At 37.5% G+C, this 12,729-nt stretch overlaps 1 pseudogene; it reads right to left on the reverse strand.

The window, feature by feature from the left end:
• Positions 1 to 1,842: 1,842 nt before the first annotated feature.
• Positions 1,843 to 12,729, reverse strand: part of LOC139735142 (uncharacterized) — a 28,337-nt pseudogene continuing 17,450 nt past the window's right edge.

The raw sequence follows: 12,729 nt of genomic DNA on the forward strand, positions 1-12,729 counted from the left end.
GCACGAATCTTAAAATATTACGAGTTTGTGTTTCATTATTTGGCACAATTTTATTGAATTTCAAGTTTCTACCCATGCCTTGGCGACCATTCGTAAAAACCTAATTGTAAACCACCTGTTTTTGTTTCCCTTTCTTAATTCTTTCTTTCCTCTACCTGTTCCGTCCTTGCTTTCATTCTTGTCCTTGTCATACAGTAGTCCTTTCTTTCAGTCTGTTTCGCTTGACGTCATGAATTCAACATTTTCATACATGGAGTCCTTGACGGATCTTGAGATGCCCTCATCTCCGAGAGTAATTCACAAAAATTTATACGCTATGCTTCTCTTGTGAATTCCTATTTTCCATATACAGTTTAAAAATAAAATTGTATTTGCTTACTTGTTTATTCATCGAAATATCTAATGTGCACTTACGAGGAGTGTGACAGAGAGATCAATGAAAGTTATAAAGAATAAATGAAAGATTACATACATGCTGTGCCCATAGAAAATGGTGATTGGAACAAAATAGGTTTGGATAAACTGTAAATAATATATCAAAAGTTTAGTAGAACACATCAGTGTTCTACTAAATTGGAGTATTAGGAACTGTGACATAACTGTGGTATAAAGTGGATACAACCCCCTCCCAGTCATTGGACAAAGTGTTTTTACCCACCATGTCCCTCTCAACTTCGGTGTGTAAATGGGGGCTGGCAACTCTAGGTAATGGTAGGCTATAGCAGTGGCAACATCGAAGAGGGTACCATGAATAAATAGTACCTTATTATTATCATCATTGTTTTTTAAATATTTCATAAAGAAAGTTAAGTGAGCCGCTTGTTATCATGAAAGTGCAGTTGTACTGTAGTCTGTGTAGTTGTTGCGTGTGTGTGTGTGAGTATGCTGTGTTATATATATATTCGCATATTTCAATGTATTACTATAATTGTATCCATGTCTTGTTGAAGCTTATTTGGTTCAAAATTCCTGAAAATAATCTGTAGTTATATAAGCGATACGTATATATTATTACTTTGTATCACTTTATATGGAAACAAAATCATTTGAATTTGAATTTGAATTTGAAATGTATCTAATGTGCACTTACGAGGAGTGTGACAGAGAGATCAATGAAACTTATAAAGAATAAATGAAAGATTACATACATGCTGTGCCCATAGAAAATGGTGATTGGAACAAAATAGGTTTGGATAAACTGTAAATAATATATCAAAAGTGGTTTGCTGACAGTTGGGATGTGCAGTGTATCCAAGTATATTAAATTGGAGTATTAAGAACTGTGACATAACTGTGGTATAAAGTGGATACAACCCCCTCCCAGTCATTGGACAAAGTGTTTTTACCCACCATGTCCCTCTCAACTTCGGTGTGTAAATGGGGGCTGGCAACTCTAGGTAATGGTAGGCTATAGCAGTGGCAACATCGAAGAGGGTACCATGAATAAATAGTACCTTATTATTATCATCATTGTTTTTTAAATATTTCATAAAGAAAGTTAAGTGAGTCGCTTGTTATCATGAAAGTGCAGTTGTACTGTATTCTGTGTAGTTGTTGCGTGTGTGTGTGAGTATGCTGTGTTTGTGTACGTGAGCCTTAGTTCCACACACACACACACACTCTCTCTTCGATCACATCCTTTGACAAGCACTAACAGATAAATAGACAGATAAAACGTTATTTGTAAGTGGCATAATATACTTTATTACAGAAATCCAGCAACATGCTGTTACAAAACATAAATCACAAATGTACAATGCACATAGATTAAAAGTCCACAGTTCCAGCCCATGAAAAGTAAACTGCAGTCGTCGAACATCCACATATTATGTGAGTCTGATTTTAGTCCATCTTGTAAGCTTTCATCACGGCGCCTCTGATGGTGCGGAAGTACCTGAGCACGCCTGCCTCGTTGAAGTGAACTCCATCCTGCATAAAGAGCTTGCTGTGGTTCTGGGTGAAGGCTCGATGCCGCCAGAAGTGGACGTTGGGTAAGTTTTCCAGGAACTTGGCGAGGAGTCGGTTGGTGTCGTGCACGGCTGCGTTGAAGTTGGTCTTCCACTTGGGGACGAAGAGCCGGGGGATGATGCCGCATACGATTACGTGACGGACTCCAGGAATGCGAGCTACGCGGAGGGCAAGATCTAGGAGAGCGGTGACTGTGGATTCGGTGGTTGCACCTAGTTCTCAGAGATCGTTAGAGCCGAGATCGATGACCACGGCGTCGGGCGACAGCTCCCAGACGAGATCGAGCTGCGATGAGGCTGAGAAGACGTTACCAGGCTGGGTATGTCCCACGTCGTGAAGGAAGGCGAGTACAGAAGACTTCTCTAGAGCCAGGTTGCTTCGGGCTGGGTCCCGCTCGATGAAGCTGTTGAGGCTGCCAATATAGCTGTGGCCGAGGACCAAAACGACAGGTGGTTCGCGATCGGACTCGCAGCTTTCAGTTGAGCTTCCAGTCGACATCGTGATGACTTGGGTTTGAACTCGAGGACTCGGGAGAAGCTGGGTGTAGAGTTCTCGATGTGCTGTTCGATGGCGGAGACTGATGTCAATGATGATAGCAGGTCAATCTTGTTGGAGGTTCTAGATGAGTTTGATCGAAATCGCCATAAACTCTCAGCTATTTAAACACAACTCGAAGGTGAAATCCAGTTTCCCGCCATTGTTCTGATTGGTTTAACTAATGCACCAATGAGCGTAGACTTGTTTGACAAAATAAAGGAAGCCATCCCATTGTTATCTAATTAACTCGCTCGGAGAGGGGCAGGGATGCGATCCCGCGGACCAGCGTGGAACAATAGATCGCTTAAACGGTTCAGACAATAGAGGGACAGCAGATCTGGGTTCGTGTAAGACTATGGCACGCAATTGAGAAGAGGACTATCATAGTGAAGTATTCCATCAAGACTTCACCAATTCGCCCAGTCCTTTAGCTTGTTTAACTGAAATATTGCACATTACATTTTTGGAAATCATGCGTAGTACCTCTTAATTATCAGCTAAAAACACGCACAAACACTCACACACACACACTGTCACGTGCACACATACTCAAATACCAATAAAAAACAAACAAACAAACAAAACAAAAACAAAACCAAGACCCACACTGCCCATCTCTAAGAGGTTCGTGCCATTTGAGTTTCCAATGAGTATGAAATGATTATATAAATTCAACGCAATTATGTCCCCTATTAAATATATATATACTTATATATTATATATGTATAAATATATACGCACATACACACACTCACACACACACACATTATATATATATATATATATATACTTATTTATTTATTTAATATATTTTACGTCGGACAGTGACGTAGGCCATTTACTCATTTGTCTGAAAACTTAACATGCACCCGTTTTACTGGAAAACAAGTGACAACGAATATTCTTGTATCTTTTAAACACATTAGTATGTGAATGCGTGTGTGCCGGGGTACTATTGGTGATGTTGTGATACGCTCGGGGATACATTTCACATCACCTAAAGTTTATATACTAGCAACGTACCAGTCCGTTTTGCATATCTGTAATCAAATAATATATGTCCAAATGAGTCAGTTAGTCAAATCATCGCAATAAAGAAACTATTTTATACATTTAGTATTTTTTACAATATTTAATAGCCACAGATGAAGGCTTGAATGTTTGTGAGTAGCTTGATTTTATGCAACTACCGTATAGTCTGTGTAGTTGTGTATACGTGTGTGTGTTTGTTTGTGTGTGCACCCTCCTTCCATTCTTCTCTCTCTCTCTCTCTCTCCTTTCACTTCTTTCGACACCCAATGCATGGCACTTTTAACGATGAAACGACAGATGAAATACAGACGAATGGTTGGCGTGCAAATTGATAATGGTGTGGCATAACCTATTACAGAAATCCAGCGACATGCTGTTACAGGAGTATCAACTACGAACGTACAAACTCGATGGTGAAATCCAGTTTCCCGCATCGTACTGATTGGTTCAACTAATGCACCAATGAGCGTAGAGTGGTTTGAGAAAATAAAGGAAGCCATTTCATTGTTATCCAATTAGCTCGCTCAGAGAGGAGTGGAGATGCGATCCCGGGGATCAGAGTGGAACAATAGATCGGTTAAACGGTTCGAACAATGAAGGGGCAAGCAGATCTGGGTTCGCATAAGACCATGTGCACGCGATCGAGAAGAGGGCTATCATAGTGAAGTACCATTGTATTCCATCAAGACTTCACGAATTCGCCCAGTCCTATATAGCTTAATTGTTTAAGTGAAGTATTGCACATAACGTTTTCGGAAATCATGCGTAGTACCTCTTTAATTATCAGCTAAAACACTCACAAACACTCACATGTGTACACATACTCATTACCAATCGAAAAAAAAAAACCAAGACACATGGTGCTCATCACTAAATAGCTTCTCACCACGTGAGTTTCTCATGAATATGAAATGATTATATATATAAATTCAACGCAACTATTTCTACTTTTCATAATTTTCATAATTAGTACTAAGCTTTCCTCTATCAGAAAGCAGGGGCATGTTACTCATAAAGTAATCATGTTCGTAATGAGGGAATATGTGAGGGAATTTTTGAAGTGTTGTGCAACTCCTTTGAAAAAAAAACACCTTTCTTTGCTTTGGTGAAAAAAAAAAATACCACGGGTATCTTGAACGTCGATGTTCTACATCATAATAATTATCATAACATGCATAGTCATATAGATTTAATTAATGAAGCAACCACGAACCATTATTTATTGCAAACAATGTTACAATGACGAAATTCATGACAATTTAAATCTTTACCGTGTACAGTATGTAAATGTGGGGCATGAATGTGTGTGTATGTAAAAGTCTTTATATGAATATGTGACTATCACATAATATGTTTTCGCGTATGTACGTGCATGTATGTGTTTTTATAATGTGCAACTGTTAGAAGTGTGGCAGAGTGATCCATGAAACTGATATAGAACAAATGAAAGATTACATGCTTACAAACTGTGCCTGTAGGAAAAATATGGTGATGTTGGGGATCAGAACTAAATAATATTTGATGACCTTTAAAGGCATTAACAGTGGTTTGCCGGTAGTGAAAATAGATGAATAATAGATAAACATACTACATTTGAGTATCAATAACTAATGGATTTATTGATATCATTACAATTCGTTTATAGTGCTCTTTTGTGTGGCTTCTTAAGTTCTGCACGGCTAAATTCACAAAGTTTTCAACTTCGAGTGCTTACAATAATGCATTTATGTATTGTTTGCGAGCTTCATGGTATTATGTACACCGAAATTATTTCAATTGAATATTTACACTAGAAAACATGTATATATATATATATATATATATATATATATATATACATATATACACGCACACGAACACACACACATACATATATCTATATATATATATATATATATATATATATATATATATACATATTTGTATATATATATATATATATTTACTTATTAGGTGATACGCTATCAGCGTATCACCTATTGTGATTGTCAAAATTTCTCTTTTTTTTTATTAGGTGATACGCTATCAGCGTATCACCTATTGTGATTGTCAAAATTTCTCTTTTTAGGTGATACGCTTTTAGCGTATCACCTATTGTGTTTGTCAAAATCTTCCTTTCTTTCTTTTTATTTAGGTGATACGCTATCAGCGTATCACCTATTGTGATTGTCAAAATCTCTCTTTATTTCTTTTTAGGTGATACGCTATCAGCGTATCACCTATTGTGATTGCCAAAATTTCTCTTTTTAGGTGATACGCTATCAGCGTATCACCTATTGTGATTGCCAAAATTTCTCTTTTTAGGTGATACGCTATCAGCGTATCACCTATTGTGATTGTCAAAATCTCTCTTTATTAGGTGATACGCTATCAGCGTATCACCTATTGTGATTGTCAAAATCTCTCTTTATTTCTTTTTATTAGGTGATACGCTATCAGCGTATCACCTATTGTGATTGTCAAAATCTCTCTTTATTTCTTTTTAGGTGATACGCTATCAGCGTATCACCTATTGTGATTGTCAAAATCTCTCTTTATTTCTTTTTATTCTTCTTTCTTTCTGGACAATTTTGTGTCATCAATATCTCAAGAATGACATTACGGAATAACATGACATTTTCAGGGAACATGTCTCATGACAATATCTAGCCACAATAAGGTTTTCATGACAGTAACATATCTATGACGTCGTCTAGGCGCCATTTTGTGATTTTTGGACCATGTTACATGATCGATCATAACTTCATAACTAAAGGTCATTTCTGTATCATTTTTTGTGGACATAAAGTTCAGGTCACGTTCTATCTTACTTCTTTTGATGCTAATTACCTAGGACATCATTAAGTGCGCGTAAGCGCGCGTCAAAATTTTAAAAGGCTCAAAACAACTTTCCAATGGGAAATCTCGAAGTTTCAGACAATTTTATGCGTTTCCAACAATTTTGCGCGTGCGCGTCCGTCCGCGCATTTTCGCGCGCACAGCGCGTCAGCAACATGAAAATACACTTTTTTTGACAGATTTGGATTCCTGATACTTTGAGCAACAATATCCATTGATTTCTAATCGATTCCTACAAATAACAAAGCAATGCACTTGCGTCAAAGTTCAAATTTCGCCTGCGCGTCTATGTGCAAATATAGTGAAAAAACATGTCTTTGTTTATTTCGCCATAGCTCTTTAAAACGTCAGGTGACCCTATGTTTTTATTGCATATTACAAAAGCATATAAATTGGACTTGACGTTTCAAGTATCATTATTTCCATAATTACATTATGACGTCATCATATCGTCATCTGAAATCAAAAAAGTGGAATTAATTTTTTTGAGGTACTGTTTCTGACATTCATTTGCTCGTATCTCTGTTGTTTAAGCTCAATATTATCCCAAATTCAGATATGTTGTACTTTGAACATTTGCCTTTCAAGTCCATGTCATGGTTTTGAAATTTGATGACGTCATCATGCTTTAAATTGTGTTTAAAGGTAAAGACGCAAAATCGGACAAGTTTACGTGTATTGTCTATGGGAGGTGATTTTTTTAGAAACCATGCATTGACTTGACAACGTTTAAGCACCTTTATCTCAGCTGATTTTGCTTCATTTCCTCTGAAACTTATTTATGTTGTAGATGTGACAATAAGCTGCAGTAATCATGCATTTTATTCTTTGAAATCTCCTCATGAGGTTGACAATTTTGCAATTTAAAACTGAAAATGAGAATGGAATGCGGACCAAACGATTCGTGATTCATCTTTCACGTACATAAGCTTACGTTCCTCTAATTTTCTCGTCGAGACGTATGGCCGAGTGGTTAGAGGCGTCGTCTTAGAAACGTGAGGTTGCACACGTACGGGTTCGATCCTCACAAGAGCACGAAAGAAAATAATAATTTTTTTTTAACTTTTTTTTCTTCAATGGAGTACTACACCTTCGTCCATGTAGAAATCACGTTTGCATGTAAACACACCTATACGCACACACTCACACAGTATACCTTTGTTTTGCGTTGGAGACTGCATTACTTCGTCTGCTGCAAAATTATAGTTTTGCAGGTTGGGCTTTTCAAACTGATACAGTATACTGTAACAAAATGAAATTTGTTCATATCAATTCAGTAACACAATGTAGTCGTGGTTACTTTGTGCTGATTTATACATGTAACAAGCTATACATTGTAAAAAAGGTATTCAGTCTTCTGTATTGATGATTATTTGTCAATTAGTGGTTTTTGTGGAGTTTCAGATAGTGATAAAAAGTATGGATGATAAGTGCAGCGATAATTCCTATAGTTAGTTCAAAGCTGTGTTACAGATGTTTGATACATACATTTAGCATTGTGTGTGTGTATATACGTGTGTATACAGGTTGGCCATATGACACATTCTAGACAATTACTCTTAATTGATTAGCAAACGTGATCAGCTATGGAACTGAATATGGTACTAATGTATGATGTTAATGATTCTAATTAAACTGTGACGAGTTTAAAGGGATAGCGTAACTGTGTGTAAAAATAAGGCAATTATAAGGATATTTTAGGGCAATTTGATAACCATGCCTATAATAATTTCATACAGGTACTAATGCCTCCCTCATATTCATGTGATAGATCGTCATGTCAATAGCAAACTGACAACGTATGATGAATGTGTTATATATTGAACAACTGTCTTTCAAGTCCATAACGTTCCCCATATTTTCCCGTCGAGACGTGTCGCCGAGTGGTTAAAGGCGACGTCTCAGAGACGTGAGGTTGCGGGTTCGAACCTCACAAGATCACGAAACAAAATACTTAGCTACTTTACTGTTTTTTTTTCTTCAATTTTGTATTACATATTCGTCCATGTAGAAATCACGTTCGTATATAAACGCACCTATACACACACACAGACACACACACACGCCATATCCCTCTTTTTTGTGTGTTGGAGACCACATTGCTTCGACTGCAGCAAAATTTTGCAGGTTGACTTTGTCAAACCGATCATAGTATGTAATGACGACGACTGAGGTGTTGTACTTTGAACAATTTTCTTTCAAGACCATGTCATTGTTTTGTAATTTGATGACGTCATTACACTGAAAATTGTGATTAAAGGCAAGGTATCAAAACCAGCCGATTATAGGTTTTATGTCTGCGGGACGTATTTTTCCCAAGTTGCCAGAAATGGTATAGCGACCTCAGTCGTTACAAGGCCGCTTTTCCGTCTAGCAATGCAATAGATGTTCACACGGCCGCGTTAGTTGAGTGGGCATTGACTTTCCCCCCGTTATATCTATACATTGTTGTTGTTTTTCTGTCTTACCATTTCCGTGGATGACCCGTGGCCGAGTGGTTACAGAAACGGTTTCGCATGCACGCTCAATATAACTTCAAGGTGCCTATATCACATTCTTTTCTTTGTCGATCACAGATGACTGTCATCTGATGACCACAAGCGTATCACCTAACTCGTCCTCAATGTGACGAGTTTTCATGTCTCGTTATTCTTCTTTCTTTCTGGACAATTTTGTGTCATCAATATCTCAAGAATGACATTACGGAATAACATGACATTTTCAGGGAACATGTCTCATGACAAAATCTAGCCACAATAAGGTTTTCATGACAGTAACATATCTATGACGTCATCTAGGCGCCATTTTGTGATTTTCGGACCATGTTACATGATCGATCATAACTTCATATCTAAAGGTCATGTCTGTATCATTTTCGGCGGACATTAAGTTCAGGTCACGCTCTATCATACATTTTAATGCTAATTACCTAAGACATTATTACGCGCGCGTACGCGCGCGTCAAACTTTTAAAAGGCTCAAAACAACTTACCAATGGGAAATCTCGAAGTTTCAGACAATTTTAAGCGTTTCGCGCGTTCGCGTCCGTCCGCACATTTTCGCGCGTAGTGCGCGTAAGCAAACTGAAAATGCACATTTTTTGACAGATTTGGATTCCTGATACATTAAGTAACAATATCCATTGATTTCCGATCAATTTTGACCTATAACAAAGGAATGCGTTGGCGTCAAAGTTGAAATTTCGTGTGCGCGTCTTTGTGCAAATATAGCGAAAAACATGTCTTTGTTTATTTCGCCATAGCTCTTTAAAACGTCTGGTTACCCTATGTTTTTATTGCATATTACAAAAACATATGAATTGGAAATAACGTTTCAAGTATTAATATTTCCATAATTACATTATGACGTCATCATATCATCATCTGAAATCAAAAAAGTGGAATTAATTTTTTTGAGGTACTGTTTCTGACATTCATTTGCTCGTATCTCTGTTGTTTAAGCTCAATATTATCCCAAATTCAGATATGTTGTACTTTGAACATTTGCCTTTTAAGTCCATGTCATGGTTTTGAAATTTAATGACGTCATCATACTTTAAATTGTGATTAAAGGTAAAGACGCAAAATCGGACAAGTTTACGTGTTATGTCTATGGGAGGGGATCTTTTTTAAAACCATGCATTGACTTGACAACGTTTAAGCACCTTTATCTCAGCTGATTCTGCTTCATTTCCTCTGAAACTTAAGTATGTTGTAGCTGAGACAATAAGCTGCAATAATCATGCATTTTCTTCTTCGAAATCTCCTCATCAGGTTGACAATTTTGCAGTTTAAAACTGAAAATGAGAATGGAATGTGGACAAAACGATTTCCGATTCAGCTTTCACATACATAAGTTTACGTTCCTCATATTTTCTCGCCGAGACGTATGGCCGAGTGGTTAAAGGCGACGTCTCAGAGACGTGAGGTTGCGGGTTCGAACCCCACAAGATCACGAAACAAAATACTTAGCTATTTTACTTTTTTTCTTCAATTTTGTATTACATATTCGTCCATTTAGAAATCACGTTCGTATATAAACGCACCTATACACACACACAGACACACAGACACACAGACACACACCATATCCCTCTTTTTTGTGTTGGAGACCACATTGCTTCGACTGCTGCAAAATTTTGCAGGCTCACTTTGTCTAACCGATCGTAGTATGTAATGACGACGACGGAGGTGTTGTACTTTGAACATTTGTCTTTCAAGACCATGTCATTGTTTTGTACTTTGATGACGTCATCACACTGGAAATTGTGATTAAAGGCAAGGTATCAAAACCAGCCGATTATAGGCTTTATGTCTACGGCGCGTATTTTTCCCAAGTTGCCAGAAATGGCATAGCGACATCAGTCGTTACAAGGCCGCATTTCCGTCTAGCAATGCAATACATGTTCACGCGGCCACGATTGTTGAGTGGGCATTGACTTTTTCCCCCTGTAATATCCATACATTTCTTTTTTGCCTTACGATTTCCGGGGATGTCCCGTGGCCGAGTGGTTAGAGAAACGGTTTTGCATGTACGCTCAATATAACATCAAGGTGCCTATATCACATTCTTTTCTTTGTCGATCACAGATGACCGACACCTGATCACCCCAAGCGTATCACCTAACTCGTCAGCGTGACGAGTTTCATATCTCGTTCTTCTTTCTTTCTGGACAATTTTGTGTCATCAATATCTCAAGAATGACATTACGGAATAACATGACATTTTCAGGGAACATGTCTCATGACAAAATCTAGCCACAATAAGGTTTTCATGACAGTAACATATCTATGACGTCATCTAGGCGCCATTTTGTGATTTTCGGACCATGTTACATGATCGATCATAACTTCATATCTAAAGGTCATGTCTGTATCATTTTCGGCGGACATTAAGTTCAGGTCACGCTCTATCATACATTTTAATGCTAATTACCTAAGACATTATTACGCGCGCGTACGCGCGCGTCAAACTTTTAAAAGGCTCAAAACAACTTACCAATGGGAAATCTCGAAGTTTCAGACAATTTTAAGCGTTTCGCGCGTTCGCGTCCGTCCGCACATTTTCGCGCGTAGTGCGCGTAAGCAAACTGAAAATGCACATTTTTTGACAGATTTGGATTCCTGATACATTAAGTAACAATATCCATTGATTTCCGATCAATTTTGACCTATAACAAAGGAATGCGTTGGCGTCAAAGTTGAAATTTCGTGTGCGCGTCTTTGTGCAAATATAGCGAAAAACATGTCTTTGTTTATTTCGCCATAGCTCTTTAAAACGTCTGGTTACCCTATGTTTTTATTGCATATTACAAAAACATATGAATTGGAAATAACGTTTCAAGTATTAATATTTCCATAATTACATTATGACGTCATCATATCATCATCTGAAATCAAAAAAGTGGAATTAATTTTTTTGAGGTACTGTTTCTGACATTCATTTGCTCGTATCTCTGTTGTTTAAGCTCAATATTATCCCAAATTCAGATATGTTGTACTTTGAACATTTGCCTTTTAAGTCCAAGTCATGGTTTTGAAATTTGATGACGTCATCATACCTTAAATTGTGATTAAAGGTAAAGATGCAAAATCGGACAAGTTTACGTGTTATGTCTATGGGAGGTGATTTTTTTTTTAAACCATGCATTGACTTGACAACGTTTAAGCACCTTTATCTCAGCTGATTTGCTTCATTTCCTCTGAAACTTAAGTATGTTGTAGCTGAGACAATAAGCTTCAGTAATCATGCATTTTATTTTTTGAAATCTTATCATCAGGTTGACAATTTTGCAGTTGAAAACTGAAAATGAGAATGGAATGTGGACAAAACGATTCCCGATTCAGCTTTCACATACATAAGTTTACGTTCCTCATATTTTCTCGCCGAGACGTATGGCCGAGTGGTTAAAGGCGACGTCTCAGAGACGTGAGGTTACGGGTTCGAACCCCACAAGATCACGAAACAAAATACTTAGCTATTTTACTTTTTTTTTCTTCAATTTTGTATTACATATTCGTCCATGTAGAAATCACGTTCGTATATAAACGCACCTATACACACACACACAGACACACAGACACACACCATATCCCTCTTTTTGTGTTGGAGACCACATTGCTTCGACTGCTGCAAAATTTTGCAGGCTCACTTTGTCTAACCGATCATAGTATGTAATGACGACGACGGAGGTGTTGTACTTTGAACATTTGTCTTTCAAGACCATGTCATTGTTTTGTACTTTGATGACGTCATCACACTGAAAAATTGTGATTAAAGGCAAGGTATCAAAACCAGCCGATTATAGGCTTTATGTCTACGGCGCGTATTTTTCCCAAGTTGCCAGAAATGGCA

This window comes from Diadema antillarum, unplaced genomic scaffold (assembly GCF_040938485.1).
Source record: "Diadema antillarum isolate AM-2024a unplaced genomic scaffold, OU_Dant_1.0 scf00000027, whole genome shotgun sequence".
NCBI lineage: Eukaryota > Metazoa > Echinodermata > Echinoidea > Diadematoida > Diadematidae > Diadema > Diadema antillarum.